Genomic DNA, 17,494 nt, shown 5'->3' with positions numbered 1-17,494 from the left:
GCCACCTTGCGCTGGATGGTGAATTCCAGATCATAGTAGGGCTGGAGTGGTTTTTGTCACCATGATGGTCCAGGAAATCTCTGAGAGGCAAGAATTTCTTTTGATATATTTTATTAGACCAACTGAATAGCTGGGAGAACAGTTGTACAAGTTTTTGGGAATCAAGTGATCTGAAGAGGTGCCAGATCCATTTTCTGTATTCAGAAAATGTACTTAACAGGGCATTTTGAGAACAATTAGAGGAGTGGTCTTCAACCTTTTTAAGGTGAAAATCACTTTTTGAAGAAAAAGGCAACTGTGCCTCCCGCCACCCGCTCTGCTCCCTTGCCCAGCAGGTCAGTTTGTAGAGGGAAGCAGATAGAGGACCCCACAGTGAGGGAAGGAGTGGGACAGGGGCAGGGGTGAGTGGGGCTCCAGCCAAGCTGGGCTGGGAGTGGGTTGGAGCCCTGGCAGCTCATCCAGGGATGTGAGGGGTCTCCCACCACAGCACACACCCCCTGAACTGCATGTGGGGCACAGCAGCTGCTGCTGCTTGCTAGACTTTCTGTGCTGCAGCTGTACCATGGCTCAGGGCACAAAGTGCAGTGCAGCCGCCTCACCCCACACACAGATTGGGTGGGCACATGCTCTCCAGGCCTCTGCTGGGGTTTGTGCAGCAGTGGGATCCCCCTCATGTGCCTGGATGAGCCATCTGGCCTCCAACCCTCCCACAGCCTGGCCTGGCCAGGGGGCACAGAGGGGGATCATCCTGCTCACCTGGCCCAGCCCCAGTGGCATGGGGTACAACTCAGCCCAGCCACATGCGTTCTGCTGCTCCTATGTCCTGCTGCTCCCAGACTGTGTCCTGGTCTCTCCCCACCTGCATCCCACGGCTCCCAATTGTGGAGTCTCTGACAGTCGATCTCAGTCTGGGGGGCACTAGATCGACTGTCAGAGGCTCCCTGATTGACCAGTCGATCGGGATCAACTGGTTGGTGACCACTGAATTAGAGAAACTTGTTTTGTCTATGCAACAAAAGAACACTGTAAGGGGGAGGTTCAGGTATTCCCTAGACAGTTCAGTAGATGGAAGGAAGGGACAGCACTATCATGGGTTTGGGGGTTGGATTTTCTGTGCTGCAGCAGATTCCTTATAGTGGCTCACAACTTAGGCTTAGATATACAAAGGCATTTAGTGGCCTAATTGCCTTTGAAATCAATGGCATTGAGACACCTAAATACATTTGATGCTTTGCTCCTTTGTGTCTGTGGTATATGGAATGTACATTTAAGGGGCCAGAAGTGGGATGACCCAGTCTCTCCCCCTGATGCCCTGTGGGTGTGGTTTGTGGTGGTGGGTAGTTGTAGTTCTTCCTGCAAGCTGTGAGCATGTGAGTTTCTGAATCCTGTTCCTAGTAAAGAGAAAGCTATTTACCTCCCCATCGATCTCTGCTGAATGGTGGTTTGAGGACAGAACCCCAAAGGCATGGAGGTGTGAGTGAGTACCCCATCCCTGGAACCCAATGACATAGAGTAAACATTATAGTGTCTGCAGGTCTCAGTTCTCCTTCTACACAATGGGGGCAAGTATAGCAGCCCTATATCACAGAGGTATTGCAAGGATAAATACAGTCTTAGTAAGGTGCTCAGATATTACAGTCATGGGGCCATGTGAGTTCATCTGATAGTGGGGCAAAGTTTTCCTGTCTTTCATGGGATGGCTAGCAGGGAATCTGTTGGAGCTCTGTGGCCCCTTCTGGGTTCCTAGCAGCCAAGAAGGACCACTTCTGCTCTTTGCCATGTTCATTATCAAATCCAGTGCCATAGTACCAAGATTTGGCACCTGGGGCAAAGCTTACAGCAGCAGCCCGCCCTTGCCCCACACACAACTCTGGGGGGTACATGCCCCACCATGCTTGCCTGGGAGTGCCTGCAGCAGTGGGAGCCACCCTTCCCCTGTCCCTCAGCCCCGCCAAACAAGCTGCTTGCAGTTCCATCCCACACCCTACCCTGGCTGGGCAGTGCCTGTTGGCACCCATTTGCTTTGGCACCCGGGGCCATTGCCCCACTCACCCCGCCCTTGTTACAGAACTGACCAAATCCTCAGTGCCCACTACAAGGTCCTAGGATAGCCCTTTTTGAAGTCTTCATGAACAGAACTATTGGGTGTGATCAAGATCCATCTTATTTTGGTGGATTTCTGAGTTGACTGTGCTGTGCATCTATGGGCCATGCAAGATTATGGTCCTGTTTGTGTGCTAGGCATTGTACATCCACTGAATAGTGGACAGTCCTGAAGAAATACCAGTCTTAATGAGGTCCAATGATTGTTCTGTAAATACAAGTAAAAATGGGATGAAGAACTAAAGTTTCAACGGGTTTGAACACTTTATCGAGAAGGAGTCTGGAGGCTCAGTTCTGCACCTTTGTTATATGAGTCAGTATTTGTTTAGTATTGTTATGTTTCTATGTACCTCACAAAACTAAGACTAGAGCCTGGAAAAGGTGTTTTCCAAACATACTAGCTAATTTTACCTTGCAGTTTCATTCCACAGTGGTTATGCCCTTTTGGACTGCTTTGCCACTTCAGAGATTTCTATAGATGTTTGGGCACACGCCTTTATTCAGGGTGAAAGCTGGTAAATACCCTTGTCCTCATAAAACTTAGCCACGTACATCTGAATACCATACAGGCATTCTTTCTCAAGTGCTTTGGTGCCCAGTCCCAAGCACACTAGGTTTGTGTGGTTGGGAGTGGGGTGGTAGGAGACTGGAAGAGAGAGAGAGAGAGAGAGAGAGAGAGAGAGGGAGAAAGTCAGTCAATACGGTACAAAAGAGTGAGTGCTGGCTGTCCTTTGCCTGTACACAGGTAGGGAGGTGGGACTTAAGGGTAGCAGAAGGAAACTCTAGGAGCTGAGAGGTCTCTTGTTGATGTTTTTGAAATTTTCAAGCCCCAGAACACAGAGCAAGGGGTTTGTTAACTGGCTAGATGCCAAGGCAAGTAGTTTAGGCATCAAGTGATCTAGACATGACTACTTATATGGTTCTACTTTAACGGTCCTTCTTGGCTTCCACCAGAGGGGATCTCATGGGGTGTGGTGGTGCAGCCACATCCCCTTTAACTGTGTAATGCTGCAAGATCTCCATAGGACATGCTGGGGCCTGTGGGGAGATGGGCAAGGTAGAGAACACATATAGGAAGGAGCTCCCTACTCACCTCTACAGCTGTCCCCAGCAGAGCTCAGCCACCAATGCAGATACTCCCCACAACCCCCAGGTCACCTCCCTCCACTCCCCTGCCCCTGCCCCTGCCCCTGCTCCTTCTCCCTGCACTTCCATCAGTAGCATTAGGTGGGGTGGGTGACTGGAGCATGAGCTACAGGTACTGACCATAGTGGGGGATACCAGAGCCACAGCAAAGGGCTGGCCTTCTTCAGCTAGGCAGCCCCAATCATCCTCCCTTTGTTGTCTGGCAACAGCTACTGCCTTAACCCTTTCACAGCCATGTAAAATGAAGGCTTTTACAGTCAGGATCTATAGGCCTGGTCCTTCCACCTCTGCTCTTCTGCACTCAGCACAACCCTATCTTCACAACCTCTCTGGCTGTAGTATAGAAATAACTAGCTATATCTCTTTCCACCCATTCCCCAGGTGTCCCTTGTGGGCCTGGGGTCTGGTTGTGCCTTGCCTCCATCCCCTCCCATGGTCTCACCTCAGTTTCTGCTCTCCAGACTCTTCAGGAGATCCTGGCATCTGGGGCCAGAGGGAACTGGAGCCACCTGCGTGTTTCCCAGCTCCAGCCCGAACCCCAGCCAGTGCCTGATAGAGCAGTTCAAACTGGGGGTTGGATTTTCAAACTGGGGTGGATCAAGGTGGAGCAGGGCATTGGGACCTAGGGGGTATGCAGCCACCCCTTTGGTACCAGTTGCAGGTCCAACACCCCCTCCCATGGCTCTTCCCAATACAACAAAGAGGCAGCTGTCTTTTTACCACAGCCTTGGGTCTCCCCTAGGGAAATAAGTCTCTCCAAAAAGTTAAAGGAGGGAGTGAGGAGTTGGAAAACATATGGCCCTGCCTTCTGTCTCTGTTTTCAGACCATGGAGTAGTCTGGACATGTTTGAGGAACAGACTGTGTATGCTGTCAAGCTCTGCCACATCTGAACTTGAAGGAGCTAGACTGGGGTACAGTGGGTGCATCTGCACGTGCAATTAGCATGGAGCAATAAACTGGTGCAGTTCGTGCTGGAGTAAGTGGCTCCCAGGCACAACATATATACATGCACCTGGAACCACCACTGTTTGAGTTGGAGCAGAGCCACGCGGGGCTGGCAGCAGACACAAGGGGGCCAGTCCATGGCTTTGGGTCATGGCATTGGGTAATGGAGGGGCTGGCTGGGACAATAGGATGCTCCAGTGTTCGGCTAGCTGCTAGGCAGCCCCCACATTGTAGCACCCTTATGCCCCAGCCAGCCCCGGTCACCATGTATATGCGTGTTGCAGCAGCGTAAATGACTCCACTGTAGGATAGTACGTGTCCCAGACACTAGTATGCTATGGTGGAGTTAATTTACTGCACCCTAATATGGGTGCACCTGTATACAGTGATGCTTTACTGCAGCAATAATAAGTCAACTCTTCAGTAAAGCACACATGTAGATGCAGCCAGGCTGTCCCAAAATTCCTGCCCTCTCTCTTCCTCAGCGTTGTCTGTGCCTCATAAGCACTATGTGTCTCTAGACAACAGTGTGGCAACACAGAGTGGGAAAAGCCTTCAACAATACTGCTGGCAAAATGCACCAAGAAAATACTTTGTGCATCTATGCATTTCCAAGCTCCGGGAGTAAACTGAAAGGAATGTGCCAAGTGAGAAAACAAACACCCACTGGAATGACACAACCAGTGCTAACACTTGAGGACAAATATAAGTAGTGCTGACCTTTTATGTCCAATTTTATGTATGTGATACAGATAGTCAGATATTATCATTTGTTTGGATAACTTCAGTATTGCTAGATGAAGTTAGGTTTACAGAAGTACTCTCTCCTAGACAACAGGCTTAAAATAAACATCAAAGCCTGAAAGGAAGTGCAGGTTTCAAGGTGAAATGCTACACTATCACATTTCTTTAAGTGTGGGAAATGTACTTACTCTGTAGGATATTTTCTTTAATTTCCCTCATTTATAGTTCTTTTCTCAGATCTTTTTGTATATGCCATATCACTAAGAGAGGTGGGTAGAGCCAGACAGAGGGCTATTTATATGAACTGATCACTGCAGAGAGAAATTCAGAATCATCTGGTTTATGTAGTCAATGTTTCAGCTGTTTTTGAATTAGTATTACAGTTCCTCTTTGCTCAGTAATTTGAAGAGAAGGCAGATATACTCTAAAATGTATATTAATAATTTGTATTGTAGGAGAGACCAGAGACCAGCCAGGTCATGACTCCATTGTATTGGGGCTTTACAAGCATAGTAAAAAATTTCCCCTGTTTCAGAGGGTTTACAATTTAAAGTAAATAGGATCATAGGAAAATAGGGCTGGAAGGGACCACATGTGAGGTCCCCTCTGCTCAAGATAGGGTCATAATTGACTAAAACATCCTAGTCAAGCATTTCTCTAACAGAAATTGTATTGTGGTTTACAAAGGAACACAATAGGTATGTGAAAATGGTAAGGAATCTCAGGGGCTGCCTTCTAAAGCTGAACAAGAATGCATGTGAAACTAAGATAACAGTATTATTCATAAAGTTTCTCTCTGTCTCTCTCTGTGTCTTTCACCATTCTGTACTGTACGGGTTTCTGCCTACAGCCTCTCCTATTTTACCCTGCCTGACTTCCAGCAGCAGATTTCACTAATCTGTATACATATCTTTACATATCACATTCCCTTAAGCTAACTTGGCACTTAAGTGTTTACTCGCAGGAGGGAAATCCTTTCAAGAGACTAGATTTGAAATTTTATGCTATTTTCACTATGCTGCTCTGCCCAGTACCAACCTCTCACAGAAACCTATTCACTTGGCCGGTATCACCTGCCCATTTTAGGCCCTGGCGCCTAAAAGGGGCCAGTGATACCTGCCTATCCTATAGATACCAGGTATCCTATAGATACCTGCCTATCCTATAGATAAGCTATAGGAGACTGGGAATCTTATCACCCTGTAGAGATTCATGGTGTGACCATTGACAAGTAATGTTTCCCTTTCTGTAAAGCAAGGATAATGCTACACAAGTGTTCCAGGGTTATTATCAGGCTTAATTTTATTAATTCTTGTAAAATGCTCTGAGATCCTCAAATGGCAGGTGCTATAGAAATACAACCTATTGTTACGTGTAGGCCAAATCTTACTATCTTTAGTGTGTAGTGAGGCAAAACTCTCACTGAAGTCCAAGGAGTTCTACTATATAGGAACTGAGGGAAGGCTCCAGGATTTGACTTCTTCACTGTTATTTTTTTGTCTCAATATTATTTTATCAATAATATCTTATAGAGACTACTATAGTAGAAAGTTATAATTTGAACCCTACAATAAACATGGAATCCCTTGTGGTTCAGTGGTAGACTCCTTGTCTGTCACACAAGAGACCTGAATCAATTCCTGGATGCAACTACAGCCATGGAGACACCAAACATCTGGTCTTGCTCTGGCCTTTGGATTCTGTCTCAGTGGCCTAAAGGGGGGATTGAAGGTCTGGGCAGCCTTCACTTCTCCATACTCCTGACTAGGCATATATATGCTGAAGGTCTGGGTGAACTCTCGCACATACACCATTATCTAGAAGGATCAATGGTTGCCAAAAACAATGAACATATTCTCCTGACCTGACTCTGGTCTGCTTATACCGCAATTTAATGAATCACCAGTGCTTTTACATTGTGCTTAAATCCATTCCTTCTCAGTAAAGTATTTTAAGCAAGAGCTTAAGTGATTTGCTGAACTGGACCCCTTCTGTCCACATTGTATTAACATTCAGAATAGCCCGTGTGGAAATGACAACGACCAGACAAAGAACATTTCAACTCACTGACTACAGGGTTTTCATTGTTGCTCAGTGAATTATTAAAGGTCCTAAAACTTGTTAATTAATATATATGTATGAGGATGCTTAAGAAAGGACAGTTGGGGATCACTGAATTAAATTAAGAGAAGGTTAAAACTAAAGGAAAAATCCAGTGTATGTAACCATCTCTAAAAGATTTTTGTTTCTAGTATTTAGCCTGTATTTTTCCCTGCTTCATAGCTGAGGTCCATTCCAGTTATAATGTCTATGATATTCATGCTTCTTTGCCAATATTCACTTGCAATGTTTAGAAATAAGTTGAGCAAAATTACCATTAGAGACTAGAAGTAAAAAGTGTTGACATCTAACTAAATGAGAGAGAGAATGGTGTGGGAATCGAGTTTGAGTTTGAAAAATTCTCCTGAGCTAAGTTAAGACAGAGTAACTTTTGAAATTTTGTGATACTTCATGGAAAGCCTATCAGAAGACTTAGCTCCCAAGCAAATCACTATGGCTAAGTACAAACAGTCAAAAAGCCCAAGCCTGAATTGATTCAGTCTTTGCAGGTTAGTTTAAATTGAAAAGATTCAATTGAAACAAATGTGAACAGATTTTTACCTTTTTTTCAGGAAATGTAGCCACATACCTGCAATGCTTCAGGCCTAAAACAGGGGGTGCTAGACCACAGCTCTCTGGCATGTAGCCAGCATGGGCTGTGTATTCACTTCCTATTCCTGCTGCCACTGAGGTGTCTGGGATTTACAGTCCAAAATGACAGCAGCAGGACTCTGCGGGGTTGCTCATCACTTCCTCTTCCTGCTTCCAGGTGCCTCTGGGATTTGTAGTCCACAGTTGCAGCCACCAGTAAGTTTGAGTGGGGGAAGGAATGTTTAACTCCCCTCCCTGGCCCCAGTCCCCAGCTAGGGTTTGCCTGGGAGGGCAGTCCCCAACTCTCCTGCTGCAGACTGGGCTGAATCTCCAGCTGGGCTTGACCCCCTTGTCAGCCAGCCCTCACTACTCCAGCTAGGGAGCAGAGAAGGCCAGCCCTGCTTTCTGAACCAGACAGCCCAGCCCAGGGCTGCAAAATACTTGGGGATTCTGATTTACCATGAACCAGGAAGGGGTCTGGGACAGAAATTTCATAATTTAGGTTTGACCTAAATCTGATACTACATTCAACCAGGTTTATCTTAAACCGGAATGAGCCATTCTGAAAGTGGTTTATGTGCACAGAGATTCTTTTCTGTTACAGGTTTAAACCAGTTTCTGATCACTTAAACTGGTTCTGTCCCTAGCCTATAAGTGCACCAATAATGGCTATAAAATTCTTGCAAATTTGCATATTCCAAATAAATACTTCTTCTGGAAACACAGTTGGAAGTGCTAAAGGGAAAAGTCTCCAATGGTCAGGAATTTATACAGGGAAGGCTTTATCAAATTAATGTCCTGGCTGGAGGCCAAATCAAGGCCAATCAGAGACAGTGATGAAAGAAAAGGGCATTCTCCAAAGGAAAATAGAGATGCACGCAAATTCCGGAAGCATGAGAAAAATGAGTTCTTGATCTCTCACGGGGTTGTAGGAAAGAACACAAATTACAAGGAGACAAAATATTTATTATTTTCAATAATAGTCTCAGCCAAGGGAGATTAAGGGTTTGATCTTACTCTTGTTGACTTCAATGGTGCAGTCTCCCCAAAGGGTAATTTGCATTTTACCAAGACTCATGGCACTGTAATGCCCGACTCTCAACAGGTATGGGCACAGAATGCTGGCCTGAAATTTGTCACTGGAGGGACTTGCTTTACCAGTGTGTTAACATCAGGAGGAGCTTGATGGCTCATGATAGGCACAAAAATATTCCAAGGCCAAAATAAAAAGAAAAATCCTCATTGAAATAATGCTTACAAGCATGTCCCTTAAAAGGGTCCATCCTGGATGAAGAATTTAAGTGCTATCAAACCTAACTTTACCTAACCATACCATACCATACCTACCTACCTACCAACCATACCATACCAAACCTAACCATAACTTTAGCTCCTCATTTCCTCATGAATGCACTGCATTCCACCTACTGCCTAGTACAATGCAGTGATTTTCTTGGAAGTCCTGTGATATGTTTGGGGGTGGCATAGCCATCCCAGATATGCCAAATAGCATATAACATAATAACAGAGATTAACACTGCTGCCTGAAAATGTTAAGTCTATGAAGACAAACTTAAACCATTCGTTCATTTTATTTTTCTTGTACAATGTGGCTGTTCTAGAAATGCATATGTAAGAATCCATTTATTCTCTCATGCTCCCATATATTAAATCACTTTGCAGGTACTCATTGCATTCTCATTCCTATGGCCCCTGCACACAGGTGTTCACTGGTTGTGTTCAGGGAGGTAGCTGCAAAGAGCTTTCTCTTTTTGTGCTTCTGCTTAAGGAAGACCTGAATTCTCAGTGACAAATGCCAGCTTTGGAAAGGAGTTGGGGCTATGGCTCTGTCTCCTCGCTAGCTAGCAGGAACGAGTTACAACTCAGTATGAAGAGTCAGAAGCTGTTTTTTGGAGCTGAAAACAACTGTCTTGAACTAGCATCCTACAGATTTATTTGCTAAACATACCCCCTCCCCAGAGACCCTGCACAAGGTATGCATAATGTAAGGGAGGGTGCCTGGGTACCCTGACTGGGAAGACTGTTATTGCCCTTCATATATGGGAATGGGATCCAATTCAGTAGCTGCTATAAAGTCAGTGGACAGATGTCTAGTGACTCCAATGGGTTCTGGATCAGGTTTTTCTCTAGCAGAATTCTCTAGCAACACAGAGGTGGCTTTATCAATTATATAAAGATCCACCAGAAAGGCTTTGATGACTGGCAATAATTAACTTCTTTGTGGAATTAGAAAAGGGCCCTCCACCTAGAGGTGTGGTGTGTTTGTTTTTAATTATTTTCTCTTCTGAGTCACGTAGCCGAAGTCTTCTTAAGTTTATTTGCACCTATCAGTGACACAATGGGAAACAATTTATATAAACCTTTAAAAAAAAGTGAAATGCCCACAAACACTGCTTCTGAACAAAGAAACAATATGTTTCCTCTAACTTTCTCTTATCCTTCTGCTACATGCTTCCCTAATGTCCCAGGTACCTCCAACCCTCTGCCTTCTGTGAAACTATGAGAACTATAAGGTTGTGGTACATTATCTGTCATGGTTGGTGATGTTGGAGTTAGCACTGGGGTACACATTGCTGGGTAAGGGAAAAGAGGGTATGACCTCTTTGGAGCCTTAATTTTCATTTCCTTGTATTGTATGCATATGAGACTGTGGCACATACCACAGAATATGTGTGTGTGCGTGTGAATTCTGCAGGACTTGCAAGGGTGGTCAACACAGAAGCAGTTCCTTTAACAGAGTTACCGTTCTTTGTGAAAGGAACCATTACTGTACAGAAAGTCCTACCCTTTATTATATGTCTAGTTGTCTCATGGGTACAGCTTGTCAAAATATTTTTGACAGAACTGTTTCCTGTTGGAGAATAGTGTTTCAGTCAACATAGGAACATAGGACTGGAAGAAGCTTCCCTTTCTGTTATGTAGCAATTGGCTCTTCACTGGTCAGGATACTTCCCAGGCACTGCCACTGAATGGAAAGCTGCCCAAAGGCTTTTCCCTTTAATATGTTACCTCCTGGCTCTTCTCTTTAACTACTTTTGAAATGTGACCCAGCCCCAACTGGGTTTTGCTGCATTTCCTAGGCGGATGTTCTCCCAATGTCCTGTAAGTTTGGGGAAAAGGGAAAGCTGGACTGCAGCTGATGTGTAAATAGGAGCTGGTTTCTTTGGTCCATTTATCTTAGGGTAGAAATAGACATTACTTCTGGGCCACAATAAAAATGTTTATGGTGGCACAAAGGTCAAGAAAAATGAAGTCCATACCCCTTGTCACACCACGAATGCCCCAAATTTTTGGCTGCAACATTGGTGTTAGGAATTTGTGCTATTTTGCTGCAATGTCTACTTGCTTTAAGGCAGGAGAGCATGGGCAGCCCAGAGCTTCTCATGCTCTCCAGGTGCCGCAGGCAAGCACTCCCAGGACCAGACATGGTGAACTCCAGGAATAGGAATTTCTGAAGTGTGCCAGATCAGGCCCCTGGGAGAGCCTGCCTGGGTTTCCCCATTTGCAGAGGATTGTGCTCAGGGAATCTGACTTGGGGCATGTCTCTGCAACTGGGGAAACCTTGGGATTCCCCAAATTGTCTTTTTCTAGCAGGAAAAACCAGGGTTCCCCCATTTGCAGAGACACACCACAAGAGTTGTCCCACAGGATCTGCCGCTGGCCATTCCTGGGAGTAGCAGGGCCCCAATTGTGGGCCAACAGGTAACGTCTGTTTAACTCAATGAAGTGGATCAGCTGTGCAAAATGTCCAACATTAGCACAGCTAATCTACTTTGTTTCACAATGTCTGTTTAATACCTTAGAGTTTCCCTAGAGCAGTCACCACTGTAATTATTTTAATAGAAGCTTGAAGCTCCAACTGAGACCATGTCCCTATAGTAATAGAAGCTGTGCAAAAATGTACTACAAGAGTGTCCTTGCCATGAAGAACTGGCTCTTTAAGTAGACCAAATACACAGAAATAAGAAGATTGAGTGGCTTGACCGAGGTCATGGCAGAGCTAGGACCAGAACTGGCTTTTAGGGTTCCAGTTGAGTTACCTGGTCACTAGACCACACTCTTCCCTTTATAAGACCTGAGTGTTTCTTTGCACTTAGTACTGGCCAGGTGATTTGAAGGTATTTTTCCACAATGGCAGGCAGGTCTCTTTTCCTGAATTCAAAGCCCAACTTGAGAAATAATGTGAAGGTTTTGTAGTAATTAAGAAGAAATGTAAGTGGAAAGAAGGAAGGAAGGAAGGAAACAGAACAATGGAAGTGACTGGTGGCAGTAGTCAAATTAAAGGAGACCACCTCCTCCTGTTTCTAACAGCATTAGTACAATTAGCACAAAGGTGTTTAGATTCCCCACACCAAACCTCAGGGCAAAGAATTCTTGCTCTCTTGTCAATATTTTCTTTTTCCATGTGAGCTGTATGTAATTAAGCTAAATTGTTATTGCTGGCAACATACTTTGGATACCGTGGTTCAACACAATAGTCAGAAATGTATTGCTTGCAAAATACTTCAGATACTTTAATTTCTTAATGGCTAGATAGAATTCATTATTAACTTTGCTCATTTCTGTCTGTCATTAGGCTATCTGGACACAGGATTGTAGGGGTAGATGAGACCTCAAGGGTCATGGAATCCAACTTCCAGCCCCAGTGCAGGATTTGTTGTTCCTAAACCATTCCTGATAGATGCCTGTCCAGATCTTTTTGAACATCTTCTTCTTGAACAAAATTCTACTGTTTCCATAAGCAGCTAATTCTATTGTCCTGCTGCTCTTACAATTGGACATGTTTCTGGAGTAGCTGCTATGGGACTGCTGTGTGGTGAAGGCAGTAGCGTAACTAGGGTGAGATGAGTGTAACACCAGCCCTGGGCGCTGAGTATGAGGAGGCACCAGAATTGCCCCCCAGGAGTTTTTGCCATGAAAGAAAAGCCATGCACTGTCCCTACCTCTGCTTTGCCAGGGGAGCTGCACCCAGCATTGTACCTGGGGGGCAGCGGGTGAGTGGAATGGTATTTCCTCCCCCCACCCCCTTCCAAAGCCTTTATAAGAGCAGGCACAGCCCTGCACCAGGGAGTGAACAGAGTATTAGAGTCAGCTCCCAAGGAGCTCAGCCAAGGGGATGCTGCCAGAGCAGCAGTAGTAGCAGTAGCTTTGGAAAATAAGCCTTCCCTTCCTGTCATCCATGGTCCTCCCCCTCCCCCCAATCTATAGTGGTCAGCATACTTCTGCTCACTCCTCTCTCCCATGCCCTTAGCCTCAATGTGCTCGCTACACCTCTGGGTGTAGGAGCACCCTTTTCTATTGAAAGGGACACTTCCTCTTCCCCGTTCTGTCTCTGTTTGCAGGGGCACTATGTTGAGAATCTGCTCTCATTCTCAGGGTTTGACCTAATGCAGGTCTTTCCTAGTTCCCACCACGCAAGCTTCTATATGTGCTATGCTGTTGGTAAACTCTATCAACTCCTATTTTCAGAATAAAGATTTTCTGCAAATCCATGTCTATTTGGAAACTGGGGCCTGCACGATTTCTGAGCTCAATTGTATGTGAACTCTGTGTGGATTTGGTTCAGTTATGTTCCAGGATATTTATAAGCTCTAATGTTACTAATCTCTTGGTTCTTTGTGATTGTTTTTAACTCAGTCTGCATTTTCCAAGGGAATATGGTACATATTTAGCCGCTCTGCATCGAGCCAGTCAAAGGCATAATCTCACAGCTGACATACTTCTGCACCCAGCACCATGCTTCAGTAGCTTTTTACAAAGGGGAATTTGCTTTGACAGCCTTAAAGAGGAATGATTTCTGAGAAACCCATTTTCCCTCAGTGTAAGACTGTTGGTTAATGACATCATTTTCACCATTAGTATGTATGTATATTGCAGTCATGGGAAAAGTTTATGAAAAATGTAACTAAAGTTAAAAGTTAACAGTCTTTAAAATTAACTTGAGTTAAGTTAAAAGTTAAATATTTCCACTTTCAACTAGTTAAAAGGTAAGTTAAAAAGAGAGTAGTTAAAAGTTAATTTGATTCATGAGAAATGTGTGAAACTTGGTGAACTGCCTCTTAGCATCATTTTTCATTTTCAAATGCAATGAGTGGGCTTCTTTTCCATAAGCCGACAGAAGCACACTAATTTACTCGGGACTCACCCTGCTTTACCTGAAAACAATGTTATACTTGTCATTGTACTAGATCATGAAATTTAAGGATTGTAAAATAGTTAGGTTGGTGGCTTTGTGACCTTGCAAACAATCTGTATATACTGGTACTGGGAATGACTCTCTTCAGTCCTTCCTTGTCTGGTATTGTAATGGGCACAAAAGTGACCTCTGAAGGAAAGCAGACAAAATAATTGGGTTCCCCTGGTAGTGTGGGCAGCCCTGTTGCCAACACAGAGGCAGGGAAGGAGTTGAAAGGGTAGGTAAAAAATATGGTGGGTTTCAACAGGAGTGCACTGAAACACAGCCTTTTTATATCCTTTGATTCACAGCATAAATTACAGCATTAGCAGCTCTTATTTGTTGATAAATCTCCAGCTCCTGGAATCATGGTATTTTGTGAGTAGCTCAGGTTTCTTTTTATTCTAAAGTTTTCAGTAACAAGCTGCTGAGCTTGAACCATGTTAGTCTTAGGATCCATAAGACAAGGAAAAAAAATCCATGTAATATTTAAAAAATCATTATTTTTTATGGCAATTTCATTCTTTTGGCAGGCCTGAATCCCAGATTTTTAGTCAGAGAATACGTGTAAATCTGTTATCTGAGTTGTTGGGACATCATACAAAATGTCTAGAAATGCATGGAATTTATTGGGGACAGGAAAACATGAAAGAGTTGAGTTAGAATGAACGCATTATTTCCCTGGCAGGGATAACAAATTAGAAGGACATACCATAGGATAAGGAACAATTTTGGTAGCTCAATATTAACAGTATTTTAAGCCTAAAATAAATCTGTAGGACCAGATTCAGATTCTTATAAAAACATGGAGCAAGTCCAATGACTTCCTTAAGACTTAATTTCAGTTTGCATTGTTAATCTGGGTGTACCATCAAAATGTGGTTAGCACATTAAATAATGAAATATAAGAAGAGTTCAACAGTTGGGCAATTCTCATGTAAGTGCGGTTGGAAATTATGCAACCAGCCTGCCTAGAAAATGTCACCCTGGAGCTAACGTTAAAAAAATCCATCATAATAGCCAATAAAACTCTTGAGAGACTGGAGAGGAGGGGTGAGAAAACCTGAGAAATGCAAGTTGAGGTTGCATTGACTAAAAACATAGGCTTCTCAGATTCTGCCTAGAACTGCTCTCCATTTGACAGTTGCGTTTGTATGAGAATGTCTGAAGTCCTTTTGGGTTGTTTGGTAGGCAGCATGGGCCAAATTTTGATCTGTTGCACCAGAATAAAGCACATACATAGGCCAAGCAGCCTTTATGGAAGTAGAAAGTGCAGTTTCCCTTCCTCTACCCTAACCCCCATCCCCACCCAATGCATGACAAAGCAGGAAGAACAACAACAAAGCCCTCACTGAAAGCACCACCAGACATTTGACACTTCTTTTGGAATTCTGTTACAATGACAATTTACATCTTCAAAACCTGTCTGCCCAGCGTACTCCAAATGTGCTCTTTTCTCAACATATGCCAATAAATTCTATCCCTGACTTACTATAGGCAGATGAGACTTCAGTCAAGTGGGTTGGCTACAGACAGCAGTGGAATAAACAGAAGGAAGTATATGTGCGAGAGATAACTGGACTAATCAAAACCAAGTGTATATCTTAACTATTCAGACACTAGTATCACTCCGCAGCATATATAATTTCAACTTCTTACCTCAGTATTTTGTTGAGAATCTGAGATCTTGGGAAGCACGTACCCTTTAACTGCATGCACTCAAAATGGCTGTGAGTTCTGAGTAATTTTTTATTGAAACGTAATATCCATAGCTCTCAGGCATCCCAAGATGATGCAGATTCCTTGTCAAGGAGTTAATGATTGGCAATTCCATTCTCATTACATTTTCCCTTGTATTTTTAGCTTTTATATCTTGGTAACTACAATATGACTTTCCTCACAGATTGTGAAAGGCACAGATAAATGCAGGCAGTTATAGGTGGGTGTGACTGGACAAAATTCATTAGAATGTTTTTGAAAAGTCAACACCAGGTCAACTACGGAAACCCGTATATCTCAAAAACATCTTGTGTGACTTCTTTCAGACTTTATGGGATAAATGTGGCATGCTGCATTTCAGGTTGATTAACTTGAGGTTGGTGATGTAAATTGACCTGTGTAAAGAAAAAGAGAAGTGGACACAAGGCTTTATAGTAGTGGGAAGCTATCTTCAACTTTAGCTTAAAAGACACTCTGTAATAAGACAAAAACTCAGTTGCGAATATTCACCAAAGAGAAAAGCCAGACTTCGATTTCACTTTGATACAAAATGCATGGGGAACATTTGGTTTACATTCTATAAAAAACTAATTTAAAGATCTGTGCTTGGCACTCCCCTTTGTTAACTGAACAGCTTGTCCTCATAAAACTTACATTTCACAGCAGACTTAACAGAAAAGGGAGAGAGAGACTCTTCCTATCAAATTAAAACTTGTCATGTGCTGAGGTTATAGGTATACTTTACAGCCAGCTTGTTATGACTTTCACAGTTACAGAGGAAGATAGTATTTAGGGAAACATAACAGGGTGTTTAAACAATCAGGGGTATGTCCTGCTCCTTTCCTATTCTCTTGTTGTTGTATGTGTGTGGGAGATTGCAGCAAGGATTAGTGACAAGAGACAGACTGATCTCCCTTTAGTCAGATATTCCTGACCTGCACAGGCTGGGGGGTACAGGCACTATAAAGAGACATTTAGGGTGTGTCTACATGTGCTTTTACACCTAAGATTATGCCTAAACTTGATATGCACTAGCCTAATGCACATTAAGGCAATTTAGGTGCGTGTCCACATGTGCACGCACCAGTGCACATTAATGTAGGTGTGTGGACCAACTTGGGACTATATACGTCTATATAAGTCCCAAGTCAATGGACACACCTCGTGTTAATGCGCATTAGCATGTCTACACATTTGCCAATGCAATTTAATTATTTGCGCATAATTTTGATATCGTATTTAATTTCATATCAAATTTAGGCTCAAATAGCCTTAAATTGGCATTTTTAAGGCATATAAAGGGTGTGCATGTGTAGACACACGCCCGTAGCTCGACTTAAGGCTCATTAATGTGCATTAAATGTACACATGTAGACATGTCCTTAGTCATCAAACTTGCAATAATAAGCACTAGGCCAAGACAGTTCGCATGCATTCACTTGAGTGGATAAGCAAAATTCAGTTCAGCTATATTTGTCAGAAGTACTTGAGAGGGTGAAATTGCTCATGTGGATGAGGCCTAATCATTATTTTACTCCTCTGCCTAAGATTCCCTAGTGATGGGAAGGCTGCAGAGAAGCATGCTCCACTCTGCTTGAAAATCTTGATGAATTTTTTTTGGCAAGACGACAAATAAATTACGTAGCATAACATTTTGTAGCTACTTCCTCCAGGGATGTTCCAGGACTACTTTATGCTTTTCATGTTGCAGATACTACCTCCCAGACTCATGGGGATTTCCCTCGCTCCCTGCCCAAAACAGCTTGACTTTTTAGTCTAGGTTCTGGGATCTGCCTATGGCAAGGAAGGCAGAATTCAGTGTGCATTTCCTGGACATTTTCATCTATTATAAGTAACAAGGAGTAGATTAAAAAGCTTGAAAAGCAACTTCAAGACTGAGGAAAAAACAAGGACAATTCCCGAGGAAATCTTACATTTGAAAGAAGATC

Source organism: Gavialis gangeticus, unplaced genomic scaffold, assembly GCF_001723915.1.
Source record: "Gavialis gangeticus isolate Ggan-Ray unplaced genomic scaffold, GavGan_comp1, whole genome shotgun sequence".
Taxonomy (NCBI): Eukaryota; Metazoa; Chordata; order Crocodylia; family Gavialidae; genus Gavialis; species Gavialis gangeticus.
Note: the sequence above shows the minus strand (reverse complement) of the source record.